Genomic DNA, 17896 nt, shown 5'->3' with positions numbered 1-17896 from the left:
TTCCTTGTGTTTTAGATCAACTGAAGTATCTAAACGTAAAAAAGGTAATGGCCTATGTATGTTCTTTCCTTAGCTCAACGGTCCCAATTAGGTGTTAGTTTTGTTAGGAATGAGAACTTCCTCTATACCATCAGCAAAAACAAAGGAAAAAAAGAAAAAGAAAAAAATTAGATACAAACGTCATGACTGCTTGGTATGGTCTTTGGAGTGTTTTGCATTTGTTGGTTTTTCAGGAAATTTCATTTACTTCCAAGTTTTGAAGAAGTCACAGAAACAATCCTAATTCAAAGGCCTCTTATTTATACTCTAATATAATTATATTATAGTTTTGATATGATATACAGAGATACTTATCTTTGCTAATATTTGGTATGAAATAAAGATAACCATATCAATGATAATCTACAAGGAGACATTTAGACATAGATGTTCTATGTTTAGACATATCATCTCACCAGATAACATCCTAGTTTTTGCCAAGTATTAACTGAACAAAATAAAGAAGAAAGAAGAAAAAAGGAAGGAAGGAAGGAAGGAGGAAGGAAGGAAGGAAGGAAGGAAGGAAGGAGGAAGGAAGGAAGGAAGGAAGAAGGAAGGAAGGAAGGAAGGAAGGAAGGAAGGAAGGAAGAAGGAAGGAAGAAGGAAGGAAGGAAGGAGGGAAGGAAGGAAGGAAGGAAGAAGGAAGGAAGAACGAAGGAAGGAAGGAGGGAAGGAAGGAAGGAAGGAAGGAAGGAAGGAAGGAAGGAAGGAAGGAAGGAAGGAAGGAAGGAAGGAGGGAGGGAGAAAGGAGGGAGGGAGAAAGGAGGGAAGGGAGGGAGGGAGGGAGAAGAAATGAATCATCACTAATTTAAAAATACTAATGGAAAAATTAAGAACACTCACATTAATCCCACCACATAAATATAATCATTATCTGTAACACTTATGTTGTTATGCTTACTTAAAACTAACAATGGTGATGAACTGTTAAGTACCTCTACAATTAAAAACATCCAATGAGTGCTGTGAATGTTTATTCTTTCACTGCGGCAGCAGCTGCTCCTCACCCTCGACCCCCCACTCCACCCCACCACCAGGAGTGCCCTGCGGAAGATTTCTAGATTCTCCCAGTTTGCCCCTCAACGTCTCTCTTGATCACCTTCTGGACTTCACTGGAGAACAGCCTGGTAGTAGGCATGAACTCTCTTTATGTCTGTGTCTATCAGATATCTTGCTCTCACATTGTCCAGCAATTGTATAGTCTCTCTATTTAACTATATATTTTCTTCCTAGTTGTATCATCAAGGCCTAAAAGAGTGCCTCAAAGAGGAGGCAGGTGGTAATTGTTTTTAAAACATTTTATATGTAGCTCATATTTTACTGATACTAATCCATTGCATGGTTATATGAGAAATTTCAATAATTTTTCTAAATATGAGCATTCTAACCTTTGTTTTATCAATACCAAATATAGTATGTGGATATATGTGTGTATTTATCCTAAAGAAGTAAAAACTATATATAGTTGACTTCATTTACGCAGAATAATTTCCCTGAAGTCATATTACTTGAACACATAATAAGCACATTTAATTCTTTGAAAAGTTTATATTGCCAGATATTGTTCCAAAAGACCACAGCAACTTACTGTGCTACTAATTATGTATGAGAGTTCTCATATATCCTCCTTTAGTAGGTTCTGCTTATAATTATATACCTTAATTCCCCAAACTATGTATTGGCAATATTTCATTCTTTTTGATGTTTTCCCCTGACTAGTAATTAAACACTCATTCTATCTATCATTTGTATACTTTAACCATCTTCTGTGGATTTTGTCTCCATAATTTTGACCCTTTTAAATTATATTGTTTACTTTTTCTATCATATATTTGAAGGTTTTTTTTTTTAATATTGGTACTTCTAGTATTCTCTACTAAATGTTTTCTATATTTACTTTTCCCTCTAATCTTTGGGTAGCAATTTTGTATAATTATTAAATTATCAGAATATTAATGTATAATGATGGAGGAAATATGGGTACATGAGTAGACCCATTATTAATATTTGGGAAATCAAAATTATTTTTTAAAATATGCTAATTACATTTTACATAGTTGTGATATACCTGGACTATCTTTATACTCACTTTAAAATTTTTCTCTTGTGTTTGTCCATTTGGACTTTTTATACCAAAGTTTATATCTGTTGTCAGTGGCCTTACAGGCAGAGATCAAAGGAGGAATATGCACTATAGATCCTAAACACAGAGAAAAGATCTGATGCAGGGCATCAAAGAGGAGTTTCCCCTGAGATTTCATTTTTTCATTTCTTGTTACTGTGGTAAAGAATCAAAAGCTTAAATTCTAAATTCTAAGAATAAGATGAAAATCATTCTGGGACATATTCAGGGCTCAGATTCTCATCTATTATCAAATTTAATATTCAGTATTCTTAAGATTTTTTAAATCAAATTATAATGACATTATTTTCCTCTTTTATATTATTTTTGCTTACAAAATATCTGTGTGCATATGTGTGGTTTAAGGGTTATTTGAAATAATATATTACAGTGTAATATTTTACATCAATTATTTCATTTAATCTTCATGATTATGCTGAGATATGGTTTTTTTTTTTTGAATCTTACAACTGAGAAAAACACATCACAAAAGTCTAACTGGCCCTGGAAAGATCACACTAGGAGTAGAAATCTGGAACTGAAAGTTCATTCTTGTAATTTTTATTAAAGTTATTAATAAATATAAAATTTATTCCTCTTCTAAATATTGAGGTGACTACTGTCTATACATCAGTAACAGAGATAATGTTGTTTTCTTCCAGAGATATAATATAGCTTATTTTCTATTTGTGCTTCTTCACAGTTATTTTGGTGTAAAGATGGCCAGGGTTATGGAATAGGGAATATTACTTTTTAATATTAACACAGGCTCATAATGCTTTTTTACTATTTTTGAAAAATAAAATAAAAATAGTGTATTTACATATTTTACATTGTCAAATTTCAATTTTGTATCAATCACTTTCTATTTATTTTCACTTCAAAATACATCATTTTTTTTCAATTTTTTAAATTTTGATATTATTAATGTATACAGTTACATGAACAACATTATGGTTACTAAACTTCCTCCATTACCAAGTCCCCTCACATATCCCATTACAGTCACTGTCCATCAGCATAGTAAGATGCTATAGAATCATTACTTGTCTTCTCTGTATATACTGCCTTTCCCATGTCCCCCCCCCGCCACATTATGTGTGCTAATTGTACTGCCCCATTTTCTCCCTTATCCCTCCCTTCCCACCCATCCTCCCCAGTTCCTTTCCCCTTGATAACTGTTAGTCCATTCTTGGGTTCTGTGGGTCTGCTGCTGTTTTGCTCCCTCAGTTTTTTCTTTGTTCTTATACTCTACAGATAAGTGGAAATCATTTGATACTTGTCTTTCTCTGCCTGGCTTATTTCACTAAGCATAATACCCTCTAGCTCCATCCATGTTGTTGCAAATGGTAGGATTTGTTTTCTTTTTATGGCTGAATAATATTCCATTGTGTATATGTACCACATCTTTATCCATTCATCTACTGATGGTCACTTAAGTTGCTTCCATTTCTTGGCTATTGTAAATAGTGATGTGATAAACATAGAAGTGCATATGTCTTTTTCAAACTGAGCTCCTGCATTCTTAGCGTAAATTCCTAGGAGTGGAATTCCTGGGTCAAATGTTATTTCTGTTTTTTGAGGAACCTCCATACTGCTTTCCACAGTGGTTGAACCAGTTTACATTCCCACCAGCAGTGCAGGAGGGTTCCTCTTTTCCCACATCCTCACCAACATTTGTTGTTTGTCTTTTGGATGTTGGCCATCCTAACTGGTATGAGGTGATATCTCATTGTGGTTTTAATTTGCATTTCTCTGATGATTAGCGATGTGGAGCATCTTTTCATGTGCCTGCTAAATTTCTTCTTTGGAGAAAATACATCATTTTTTAAAAAAGTATATTCCTCTCTGTTTTGACAATAGTAGATGCCCTGCTGATCATGCAAGGGTTTAGCATATTCTGGTTAATTACAAGCAACAGTCTTTTTAACCAATTTTTAATCTATTTAATGCTACCAATTTATTTACATAGAGTTGTATGTCTTCCCTTTCGCTCTAACAATGCCATGAAAGCACAGAAATTTCTAGATTACTTAAATAGGATCAGCTCTACAGGCTATATTACAATATTTAATTTTACCTGAAGTTAATGCCAAGATATATAAATTGAATATCTATACTGAAAAATATTTTGATAGGAATTGTAAAAATTGAAAAAAATAAAAGCAATAAAGTAGAATACTTGGTGCCTGTTTTAATGAGCCTGAATGCAGTATATGATGTACTTAGAGACACAGAAAAATCTAATCATTAGCACTCCAACATTTTTTCCATTCCTATTGCTAGAAACAAGACCTGGTCACCAACATCTCTTTCCTGGTAATAATCTCCTAAATGAAATCATGAAATCTAATAAATATGCTAAACTATCTTTTTATTTTCCAAAATGCTATTTCTTCTCATATTTGAATTTTTATACACACTATTTGCTTTGATATAGGTGTTTCTCTATTAGTTTGCTGGGCTGCCATAACAAAAATACCATAAACTACAAGCTTTAAATAACAGAAATTTATTTTCTTAAAATTCTGGAGTCCTGAAACCTAAGATCAAAGTACTGGCAGCACTGGTTTATGTTGATGCCTTTCTTCTCGGTTTGCAGAGGGCCACCTTCTCACAAATGTTTTTAGCCTTTTTTCTGTTTAAGTACACAGAGAGAGATCTCCAGTGTATGTCCCTCTTATAATGACACCAATCCTATTGTTTTAAAGCCCCTCCTTTATGATCTCACTAAACTTTAATTACTTCCATAAAAAGTCCTATCTCCAAATACAATCACATTAGTTAGTGTTAGGACTTCAACATAGAAATTGGGAAGGGAAAATAATTTAATCTATAACAGTTTATACCTTGAAATTCCAAATTACAGGCACCTATAAACTCTTAAAAATACAGATGAATATTGGTCCTCCCCTGTACCAATAAAAGTAGAATCCTAAGGATGGAACTCATGCATTGGTGTGTTTTATAATCTTCCCAAGTGATTTCCAATTGCAGCTGGTGGTGAGAATCAGTGATAGAGATCTAACTTTGGTTTAGCCAAAAATTTTATTTCATTTTTTTAATATCCTCAATATTTCCAAATCTCTAATTTCTCCAGTAATTCTCCCCTTAATGAATATACACAGAATCATAATCTTTAATACATTTTAATGCAATTGCTTATTTAATTGTCTTCCTACTTCACTGCTAAGCAAACTCTATTGTAATGTTCATTATTGTATCTCAATACCTGACATACAGCCTGGACCCAAACTGAGGAATTTGTTATAAAATACTTTTAAATTAATTTTAATAATAAGTGTTGAGTGGTACAGGCAATATATGCTACAGTGATATTGCCCTGTGATTTGTAGAGTTACAGGTAATGAGACAAAATAAATACATATTTAAACATCACTGTAGGCTTCAAATTCAACATAAAGAAATATCATAATATTTTGTATTTTCATTTTTACTTTGATGGAGAAAAAATATGCTGGAGTCAACAGAGACTTATTTCAATAAAAGAAAAACAAAGCCTTCCCTTTAGTACCTAGAAATTGCTTCACAGTTTTTAAAAAGAAATCTGTTCCATAAGAATAGTTTCAAATTATATGAAAATTAAGTTATCTAGGAATTTGTCTTGACTTTCTTAAGAGATTAAACAATTGGGACACCTATGAGATAATCAACAGTATGCTATTGTTGCATAATATTCCATCCATTAATTCTTTTTGTTGCTAATAAAATGTGATGTGTCCTAATTACATGCTGGTCAGTCTATAATGAAATAATATATACTAAATAAACATATACTGTACAACTCACAGAAAATAAACATTAAAATTATGAGGGTCCACATACATGTATATTTAATTATTACAGTAGTATAACATGTTCACTAACCTGAATAACCCAGTTTACTAAATATTTTATTTCACTAAATTTTAATTCACTTGCCATTCATTTTTAATAAAAAGATGAAGAATTTTAATTTTAAATTACTTGAAATGCCAAGTCTTAAATATTACAATCATTAAAAATCCCTTCATTGTTTCTATAAGTTGTATATCTACAAATATAACACATAAACATTTTAATTGAATCATTGTAATATGTAAACAAGTTAGGCTGCAGAAAATGTTTTTTTCTATTTATGTATGTTGTGATTACTAAGTAAATAATTATATTGTAATAAACTCATATATGACAATCACTTCTAAACTTAGTCTTAATTTATTAAGTTTTTCAGAATTATTTGTTCTATTTCTTGAAAAAGAAAAAGAAATATTTTTTTCCCCTTGGATAGGATATACATCTTAGAACTGAAATAGTTGTTTAGAGATTGTCTTATTTAAATACACAGGACAAAAAGTCATAATCCTTATAATATTTCTTGTCTCTGGGATCCTGAAGGTCATTTTTGTGGACAAAAAGGAATAATCAACCCATCTTGACTTAATAGTCATTATGGAACAATCTCAATGGTAAAGTAAATACAAAAAATAAATGATAAAGAAAATGTGAAAAAGCTACTAGGATTTATACTTAGTAGTTACAAGTTTTTAACAAATGTGCATGGATCATTTTGAGCTGGTTATCTGTGTTGTAGATAAAGATACTTTTACAGGGAGGACAGAGGTATAATTAATTAAGTAAAGCTTATTTGGGGGAGAAATTTTATAATGAAGCATAAAATTTTTAATATATATTGTATGAAGGTAAAATGAGGCTGTAATCTAAATTCTTGATAGAAATATAGTAAGTAAGATAATATATACTGCATCAAATTGCATTTAGTCTCTTTAAAGTATACAAAGGAGGTAAATAAACTCATTGGGAATACTTCTGCCAGAAATGAGTACATGTTCCAAACAGTCTTTCTCATAATTATAACCTAATGGCAGATGCTCGGAATCGTAGGTAATTACATTTCTTAACTTTAATTTCCGTTTAATAAGAGAAGAATCACTAGAGGGAATAAATGGAAGGTTCATTACCTGGGTCATTTTTGTTGTTTAATATTCATAATTTACTTCAGTAATTTTGGACTATCTAGGGCTGGCCGTCAGTTTTGCCTCACAGGCATGTTCCTCTGGCCTATATTAAATAAATGAGAAAAGAATTTAGAGTTTTCAGAAACCCACTGATGGTTGAATTCAGACCCTTCAAAATGTCTTAAAAGTTCACCTTTTACTTTGTAAAACCATTCTATCACTAGTGGAGTATTTCAGAATTATATAATATGGAATCACTGTGTTATATACCTGAAGCTAATAAAACATTGTATATCAATTAATCTTAAATTTATTAAAAAATTAAAACATCATTTTATCACTTATTCTACAAATATTTGTTTTTGATTCTCTTAATATATGTGGTATAATCTAGGCACTAACACAGTGTTGAAGGAGATGAGGTCCTGCTTTTAATAGATGTGTTCTCATATGAGGCAGACAGCGCACCAGCAAATGTATATTAATTGCAGAATTTTAGAGAATTATAAATTAAAAAAAAATAAAGCTGGGTAACTATTTTTTGGAGTGAGGAATTCAAGTCACCTTGGGTAGTTAGAGAAAGCTTTGGTGTGGTGATATTTGAGTTAAGATCTCAAAAACAAGAGGGACTCATTCATGCATTGAACTAGACATCTGGACACGGGGTATTCCAGAGAGAGGGAACATCAAGAACAAGGTCCTAAGCCAGGAGCAAGCTTGGAGTGACATTTAGAATTATTCTTGCATGGCTTAAACAAACTGAGGGGTGATGCTCAGCGATTGACATAGATAGAAATATTAATATACTTTGCCCTGAAAGTAGTGAACTTCCATATATAAAGGCTGGAAGGACAAACATGCCTCTATGGGTTGTCATGAATCAGTAGCATGACATGGTAAAACGTATCATCCTCTAACCATGACAAACTGTGGTAGATCCTCCCAAACTGTTTCAGTGATATGTTTCAACTGTTTATATCATGATGACAAATGTTGGTTTTATAATTAGAATGAAAAAAATAGAAGCAGAGCATATGTTTCACAATTCATGTTGTTTATAATCTGTAAATGTTATACTTTCACAATACTTAATAGAGATACAAAACTCTTTCCTCCTCTGGGAAGTTATGTGGGGTTGAGGAAGGCATACAAACTTTGTCTGAATCTGCACACTGATAACACCGATTGTATGGGGAGCTGTATTTTGGCACACCAGCAGAAAGGAATTGAACAATAGCTGGAATGACTTTCTCAGAATTCTTTTAAAAAACATCAAGCCACCAGTAATCTATATTCTAAGGCAAGGCAATATATTGTATTTTAGCTGATTTCCTCCTGTATGAACCAAAATGTCCCAGATGTATTATTAAAAAGTCTTTTTGATTGCTAATATTTCATAAATTATGAAAATTGGGTAACATCTTCATCATAAATGGTTGGATCCTCCAAATCAAAATGATATTGAAACACAGTCATTCTCACAGAGCAACACTAAACTGATAAGATAAACTGGGGAGATGATAATGGTCACACTGAGAGATGAACAATTGGAAATCCCACTTTCTGATTCAGGACCTTCTCAACTGCTAATTTTGCCAATACTGTATATTGCTTTGTGCAGAACCGACTCTAGTGGGACAAACAATATCATGCCACATCTGGTGTGTAGAGGTTTGAAAGAAAGGGGAAAAAAATCATTTTCAATATTTTCTCAAAACTTAAAGATGCACGAGATATGTTCCTCCAAGTAGACACACAAGATGGGAAGTGAGAATTTGAGCAATATGAAATAACATTCCTCTGGGAAGAGGCCATCTCATTTCAAGTAAAATAGTGGAAATACAAGGTTCTTCCAGGGACATTGCAATGGAATTTCTAGTGCGCAGTCTCCGCCCTCATGGCAAGATGAGCAGTAATATAATAAAATCACTTTTCCTGGCTAGAAGACTCAAATATTATTTCCTTTTCAATTCCAGAAATTCTAAAACCTAATAACTTGTAATGAATTCCTGTATGATTAAGCTAGCTAGAATAGATTACATGTCAGCAATAGAATAAAACAGTGCCTGACAAACAAGATTATATGGCTTATGCAAATAAAGGAAATTATTGACACATGAAAATATCACAGTTAAGCTATCTTCAGAAATGTCTGAAGCCAGAGAGGCTCAATGTTTTGATTTTCTCCTCTATTTCCCTCTTAGACCCTATCTATATGGTACTTCAAATCAAGTTTAAAATATCCACATACCTTGAAATTATAATAGAAAGAAAAAAGATTACCTTCACTTACCCTAACAAATGCCATGGGAATGAGCATCACTGGATTAGCTCAAGTTCCAGGCCCATCACCTCCAAATCAAGCTCTATGGTAGGTTGTGGAATAAACTGATTGCCTAGTATAAATCCATGTGCCCACTACTGCAACAATAATGAGCAGGGCTTCAGTCCCACTTGGATCACACCCATGACAGTGGAGAGAGGTGGTTTCCCAAAGAAAGTAGTTTTACCCAAAGAGAATGAACGTTGGGCACCAAAAAACATAGATCTACTCACAAACACACTCACAAACATTTCTGCTTCTCATTTTTTATATATAATTTATTTTTTATTGAAGTATCATTGATATACAATCTGATACTGGTTTCAAATGTATAACACAGTGGTATACCAGTTACCCGTATTTTTAAACCCTTACTCCCTCTAGTGCAGTTACTATCTGTAAACATAGAAAGATGTTACAGAATCATTGACTATATTCCCCATACTGTACTACTACCCTTTAATTCTTCAGGGCTGGGGAGAATATGTTCCCAGACTGGGGCAAGTAAACCTTTAAAGCCAAAATCCATCAAAGGGAGAAATAAAGCAGTCATCTACTCCTGCTCACACAAGTTTCTCACAACCCAGCTTCCAACACCCCACAAAACCTCTTTGGTCCAGGTGTGTGGTCGCTCCCCACCCCCTTGTAATCACCTATTGATATGGAGGTGGTTACTTCTCTCCATCCCTTGGAAACACCTATTGATATGGAAATGAACTAAGGCCAGGTGAGTGATTCTGGAAATATTGCAATTTTACCCACATATCTCAATGAATAACTTATATTATGATTGAGAATTTTTGTATCCCTTTATCCCCCTCACCCTCTCTATCCACCAACCAGAACCCCTTCCCCACGGTAATGCTGCTGGGCAGCTGTGTCTTGGGAGGACTCTCCCTGAGCATCAGGTGAAGCACTAGGAGAAACTACAACCTGGAGGTTGGGAGGGTTCTTGATGCTGGAGAAGAAAATTCATGAACAGATCAGGCAAGTATAGGTAAAGAAGGAATTCATTAAAGTGAGAGTAGTAGGGAATGGTAGCTGCCCTCCAGGTGGCTGAGAACAGGGAGAGATCCCAGACAAGCCTCCAAAAGATGATATGGGGGTTCTTTTTTACAGAGTCAAAGAATGAACTTCTCAAACGCTTAAGGTAGGCAAGCAAGAAAGAGGCTTTTTATTGATAGGGAGAAGCAAAGATACCCAACTCCCAGGAATATACTGGGAGGGCCAAGGCTGCGTTCTAGGGGCTCAGGCCTAAGGGTTTTATGCCTGCTGCATTGACAAGGGAGAGAAGCTGTTTGTTTTCTATAGGTTCTTGTCAGAAGGCCTGCTATATTTTTGTCAATCATACTAAAGGTCATTTCTATTTTTAACTAGTATGCCTTGGTCAGGCTATGTGAACTATGTGACTTATAGCCAGTAAAATGGTTCTTTATCACCGGAGGATTGGAGGGAACCTTCTTATACATTGTTGCATTGTTTCAGCTGCGAGTCTCCTGTTTTTCACATTCCTAAAGTCCTTAGTAAACATCTCATTTGTCCTTCTCAGGGCCCTTACCTTGCTCTAACTGGACAGGGGCTGCCCCTGTTCCTTCCCTATCTCACAAAGCACTAGTCACTTCTCAGTGTCTACGAGTCTATTGCTGTTTTGTTCATTTTGTTTTTTTTATACATTCAACAACTAAGTGAAATCAAAAGGGTATTTTGCCAGGTGGAGAAAGTTACCTCCCTTTTCTTTAGTCATCTCAATAAGCAAATTTGGTGGACCTCAAATTTCATTCTGGTATAGGATAGACTAGCTCTCTGGAAACCATCAGGATATTTTTTATGTGCAAAAAGATAGGTATTCATTCTAATATGTGATTTTATAAGCATATTTTTACTTGATATTTTGCAGAAAAAAGCAAAAGAGCATTGTAATGGAAAATTTTTATTTTATTTCCATTCATGTTATTAAATAACTGTCAATGTTATAAAAATTCATCTTCTGTCTCTATTATCCTTATGAAGAAATAGAAGTTAGATTTTTCTGTTGTAAGTTAAATTAAATGAAATTTCCAATATTTGACTAATTTTAACTTACAAAACTAGCAAATTTGCATGGTTCCGCCTATTTTTTTTTTCATTTACAAAATCATGAATGTTCTTTTTCAGTATATTAGACAACTAAATCAGGACCCTAGATATTTAGTTTTGAGCATAGTGGAAAACAGGAAATGTACTTATATAATTATTTAAAATAACTAATTTACACATACATAAAATCTATAAACTAAAATCTTGTCTGCAGTTGCAAAGAACTCTGATGCCTTAGACACATTTCTAAGGATATATTATTGTTTAATAAATATGTACAATATTCATAATTATACAAACAAAAAGTTAAAATTAATTTCTTGGCCAACTATTTTCCTTTATTATCTTAACAATGTAGAGCCCATGCTCGTTACTTTTTATAATAAAACTAATTCAGAATGCCTTAGGTAATTGACCTATAATGATGATAATTTTCTCTTTGCCTGAGAAAATTACATTTAATTTTAAATTTCCTTTTAATCTTAAGGGAATGATTCATCTTGTCAACTCATTTGTTTTTGATTTCCCAATTTAATTAGTCTCAATTTAATCACAATTGATCAAGTTAAATTATCAAATAAGAAACTACGTGCATGAATAGGAAAATTACATTCTCCCAATAAATGTGCAAAAAGATAGGTATTCCCAACTTACACTTCAGAGAAAAATAACCAAACTACTTTGTGTGTGCTTATGTATGTGAACTTCTAAGTTATTTTTTAGACATTAATTAAAAAAAAAATACTTGCTTACAAAAATGATAAAATCACTCCTGGGGCCAAAATCAATTTACTCTTTTTTTGTTAACACATAGAAACAAGAAGGAGAAAAAAACAAAAACCGAAAAACACAGGGTTATTCTGATACATGATCAAGGCTGAGAACCGCAGAAATCTATACCCTCATTCTCTGTCATTTATACTTTCCTTCCATTGCTATCAAAATACATTGATATAGTTAAGTACATTTTAAGGGAAATATAATAGAAATTAGAAATGGTCATAAAGCTAGATCAATCTGTTTTTCTTTCCCCAACTGATTATAAGAATAACTGTCATTTCTCTTCATTCTATGTTTGGCCATTTTTCCCTGTTGTACCAATGAGATTTAAGGAATTAGTGCCAAAAGAGAAGTTTTAGGAGAAAGTCTTATTAAATACTACCATGTGGAAGATATAAATCCAGGACAATTCTTCTAGGATAGCAACTTCTCTTTATTCCCCTTCCTGCCTCAGTACCAATTAATCCATCTAAGGTTCATTCCCAATAGTGAACATAATATTTAAAATTTTATTATTACAGTTTTTATAAGATTTCCAAATGATAAGTATAAATTTTTTCAGAATAATATAATATATGAGATTAGCATTTAATATCTGGTTCAAACAAAACAGTAACTATGAAATTTCATTTATAATTACAGTGGATTTTAATACTATTTTTTCTTATTTTTCATAAAACATGATTAGCTTCATAATGACAAAATTCCAAGAAAATTCTAAAACAAAGTAAAAAATGATTCCTGAAGTGAAAGTGGGCATTTGCAAACCAGACAATATAGAAAACTGGATGTTTCTATATATGATGTATTTTATGCCATATAAGTATAAAATATGGTAGGTCATTATTAAATACGTTTTTATATTTTTAATGTATGTAAGTGAATACTATTTATTTTATGCTTTCTTTGGAAATATATGTGCTTAAAATAGCTATAGCTTTTTAGAACTCTTCAACTGAAATATCTTCAAAAGTTTTATTCTTTTTTATCATCAAACAGAAATTGGGAGGGGTTTTATTTTTGAAAGGAGCCATTCACTCCAAACTTATGCATTGAAACATGTTTCTATCATGTGGGATACAGTAATGAAAAAAGAAGATGAAATCCTACCCTATTAGTACTTTTCTATTTTTCTTTTTAAGTGGAGAATATAATGGAATAGCTATAAGTTGGCAAAATGTTCAGTAATGGGAAACTGTTTAAAATTAATTATAAGATAGAAAGTGAAATGGTGGTTGTCAGGGCTGGACGGGAAGGGGAAGAGCTAATTTTTTAAGGAGAACAGAACTTTAGTTTTAATAGATGGGAAGAGTTGTACTTAACACTACTCAACTGGACACTTAAAAAGGATTAGATGCTAAATTTTATGATACAGTTATCAGAATGGAGGTATTAGCTGACCCTATGGTGGTAATCATTTTGCAGTACATATAACATGTACAACTTAAATCTACACATTTCAGTATATGAATTTCAGTAAAGCTGGAAAGGATTTTTGAAATTATAGCATATAATATATGATTAAATGATAATTAAAATATAAGGAGAAGACAAAAACCTTATAATTATGGTGAAATCACACAAGGACAACTGCCCCAAAGCTAACAAAATTTTCAAACATTTTTAAGAAACAGATAAAATATATGAGAATTGAAATTTTATCACATCAAATTAATTCAAACAATTCAATTAAAAAGAGGAACCCAGACTAGACAAGTGATTTCTTCACCATCAAAGTGATCTGTGTTGAGGGGAAGAAGTGATTGGCTAACAGAAAAGTAAATAAAACAATGACAATAGGAAGGTTGGAGAACTTACTGATAGCCCCTATAAATCAGAATAATGTAGCTTTACTGCATGATTAATAAATAGCAATCCACCAGAAGCTGAAAAAGCACCAAAAAATGGCATCTTCTTTTTCTCTCTAGGAAGAAATTAGGAGAATGTCAAGAGAATAATTTTCTAAATGTATTATCTCCATTAGCATTATCTTTCCAAGAGGAAAAAGGAAAAACAAGAACAAGAACAATAACAAATGTAGATGCCTGCAACTCAGAAAGTGCTTAAAAAGTTCTCAAGAAAATCCAATATTTCATTGTAAATAACATATGCCACTGTTATAGTTGCAAGAACTCCAAATTAAACGTTCTTTTTACCTTCCCCATTCCCTAAGGCTGATTTTCTACCAACAGCAAATAAAAGCTCAACTAAGTCAACTCAATGAAACATTCTGATTCAAGAGACTAATCTAAAACTAAGGGGGATGTCCTACATGACAAAATAATTCCAAATGGAGGTAGAAAAATGTCAGCCTGGCAATGTCATTTAACAAAATTTAGGTAGAGAAATGAAGGTGGTGAAGAAAGGCCAAAGCCACCCAGTTCAGTGCATACATCTTCCAACTGTGTTAATTCCTTCTTCTTGGAATAGACAAAAAAATAAGTAACTAATGATACAAACTGTCTACAAAAGCACTCAATTGGAAACTCCAAATTAGAAATACAAAACTGAAATACAGCAAGAGACAGAATAAGAAAAATCTAGTTTCCCTGTATTTGAACAAATAGAAGGGCTATGTAGAGACATTCCCATCTCATATGAAGAAGCAGTAATATACCTATTCCTAAATACTACAGGAGAAATGAGCAAAAGAAATATATCTTGCAAAAGGCAGATGAGATATCATTATATTTAATGAACCTTAAGTAGCAAATACAAATTTTAGGAATAAAACCTTCATATGATCAAAGAAAGTAAAGACAACTTGACATCATTGAAATAACCATAAAAGATGATACAGTGTACAGAATGTCAGTAGTTAAGAAATTGGAAAAAAAAAAAGCACATTAAGGGAAACTGACATTACATCAATGAAGTAATCAGAAGTAATAACATATTACTGATATGAAATAAAGAAATGAGAAACATACATAAAATTTATAGGAAGAAGGAAGGCATGAATGTAATTAGATTATATGATGGATATATGGAGGTTGGAATTAGAGCTAGAGTATATGCCATCTTGTATCAGACACGCAAATAAAAGACAAAGTACACCAAATAATATTTAATGTATTTAAAATATGAGATGAACATTACTGACTTGACAGAAAAATTAAAACATTAACATGAGATCACAAAAAACAGATGCATGTTTTATAACTGGAGCTTCAAGAAAATCAAAGCCTGAAGCTCCAACAGAAAAAAGACAGGAGTAGAGATAGTGGGAGAGAGAGTCAAGCGTTTGGAGCTGGGAGGAGGAGACAGAGTGGTGAAACTGAGGGAGGAGAGAACATGCTGTTTTCAGAAATGTTCAGAGCATAATTTCTTACAAAACAAATGAACCACACTGTGCATAAAATTTCAGGAGAAAATTTAACAAACTGATTTCATCATTCTTAAAATTAATTGATAATGGGTAATATTTTAGTTCTTATTTCAACAGTTAAAAAAATGAATGATAAAATGTGTTACTTAAATTTGTGTTACCAACCAGAAGAGAAGTCTGTTTTTCAAATAACCAGAAAAAAAGAGATGCACACTGTAAAGGAAAAACAAACTCAGAAAACAACAGAACAAAAGGAAGAATTAAAATGAGAAAAATGATAAAAACACTTCAAAATACAGAAATACTTAGCAGATTCTGTATTGGCAATACCACTCGTTAGCATAAATATGTCTATGAGGAAAAAAAATTCCCTAATGCTGATTTGTAAATATGAAATCTGTGTATATTGGAGAAAATATGTCCTAGAAAGTTTTAACAGGGAAGAATGGATAAAATCAGCAAAACTAAAATAAATGGAAGTCAAAGAGTTGTCTTGAAGGAAAAAACAAACAGATCAGAATGGAATTTATGTCAAAACGCACTTAATAACTTAGAGAAAACCAGTCTATTGGGACCTTTTGCCTCTTTTAGGCCTGTGATGGCCACAGACTGAGGTTTCCATCCTCCCTCGTTACTTCTGCGTTCGTGGCCTAACTAGCTTCCCGTGTGCGCCCTCTTGGCCCTAACTCCACCTCCCCACCTAACCCGAAACCTGCCTAAAAACCCTAGTAACAGATGAGATAATCAATTCCCATTGGCTTCTGTTACTTCCTTATCTTCCCCTTTATAACTAAGCCTCTGATGGAATAAAGCTGAGTTTTGCTGTGCCCTTGAGGCTGACACGTCTCCCGGCTTGGTGTGGTTTTGTTTATCCCCGGATCTCAGGGGAGGGTGTCCAAGGCGCAGACACTAGCCCTCTCGCTCAGCCCCAGGGATAACAGGCTGGTCCTGCTTGCCCCCACCCTCTTGTTGCTGAAGAGTAACAAATGGTGCCCTGTGTGAGGAACGAGGAACTTCGCTGACGAGCTAATCGGACTACTGGTAAGTGTAATCCCATAAAATATGGGACATTCTTCTTCCAAGCCTGATCCCTCTCTTGAATCCCTTAGGGTCCTCCTCCTAAGTAGAGGCCTAGAGCTCTCTGACAGCAAAGCTATTGAAACCTGGGAGACCTTAGTTAAGGTCACCCCCTGGCTGCCTACAAGTAATTTGTTTGACTGGGAAACTTGGGACAGGGCGGAGCAACTCGTATGCAAAGCCCAAGTTAATCGGGGTGATATCCCCCCTCTGGGGACCTTCCCCACTTTAGCAGCGCTTAAGAGTTGCTTCCCTCCTCGGCCATCGAAGCCAGCTGCCAAGAACTTAATAGACAGGGAAACCACCGGGCCAGGAGCCCCTTCCTGGGGAGACTCTGATCCCCTTCCTCAGGCTGAGTCCATGCTGGCAGGACAAGAAAGCCATAAAGAGCCAGATGAGAATCGTGGCAGTGGCGCCCTCGACCCTTTTGATGCTGCCCAAATCCACGGCTCCTTTGTATCCACCACTTCCTGGTACTAGTTCCTCTTCTAACCCTTTCAAATCATCATCATCCCCGCCTCCTCCATACCAATGAGCAGAGGTTTCGGCTCCTCTCCCATATAAGGACTCATGCTCTCCCATTGGCTGCCAACCCCAAGAGAATCCATTGTTCCACCCACAACCTAACCCAGGGACATGTCAGCTATTTCCGGTCATTGTTAATCCCGGAGGTAACCGCCCTGCCCCCTGGTACCCTTGGGAGCCAGGTGACCTTAAGGAATTAAAGAAGGCCGTTCTTGAGGACGGCCCCAATGCTCCTTGGACTGAGACCATCCTCCAGGGACTTGCTCACCAACCGTGCACTGCCGCAGATTGGAGGGCTCTTGCCCAGGTGGTTCTCCCTGGCCCCCTTTATATTAAGTGGTGTGCTTTGTATAAAGAGGAATGCCAGCAACAAGCTGAGAAGAATCTGACATGCTCTTTTACATATATATGGATGATATTACCTTGGGAGCCACTTGTTCCCGCAAATTAGACAACATCTTTAAAAGGTGCCTTTCCCTGCTCAAAAACTACAACTTTCAAATTGCCCCAGATAAAGTTCAACAGATAGCTCCTTTTAAAATTTTGGGGACTACTTTAACATTAGATGTTGTCTCCCCTGTTAAGCCCCAGTTATGTATTCAGGATGCATATACACTACCACAGCTCCAGAAATTGCTAGGAGAGAT

This window comes from Manis javanica, chromosome 1, assembly GCF_040802235.1.
Source record: "Manis javanica isolate MJ-LG chromosome 1, MJ_LKY, whole genome shotgun sequence".
NCBI classification, from domain to species: Eukaryota; Metazoa; Chordata; class Mammalia; order Pholidota; family Manidae; genus Manis; species Manis javanica.
The sequence above is the reverse complement of the archived record's forward strand: the minus strand, read 5'-3'. Positions refer to the sequence as shown.